Source organism: Otolemur garnettii, unplaced genomic scaffold (genome assembly GCF_000181295.1).
Source record: "Otolemur garnettii isolate 467f Iridium unplaced genomic scaffold, OtoGar3 scaffold00101, whole genome shotgun sequence".
Lineage (NCBI taxonomy): Eukaryota > Metazoa > Chordata > Mammalia > Primates > Galagidae > Otolemur > Otolemur garnettii.
Window position 1 is genome coordinate 2,139,085 of NW_003852496.1, and position 235 is coordinate 2,139,319.

Genomic DNA, 235 nt, shown 5'->3' on the forward strand with positions numbered 1-235 from the left:
AAAAAAAAAAAACCCACCTAGAAATAAAAAATAACAAAATAAATTCCTTAATTGTTACAGATTAGGTTTTTTGTTTGTTTGTTTGTTTTGTTTTGCAGTTTGGGGCCAGGGCTGGGATTGAACCCGCCACCTCTGGCATATGGGGCCAATGCCCTACTCCTTTGAGCCACAGGCACTGCCCAGATTAGTTTTTTTTTAAAGTAACTTCCTCAATATAATAATGGTCACATAAGAC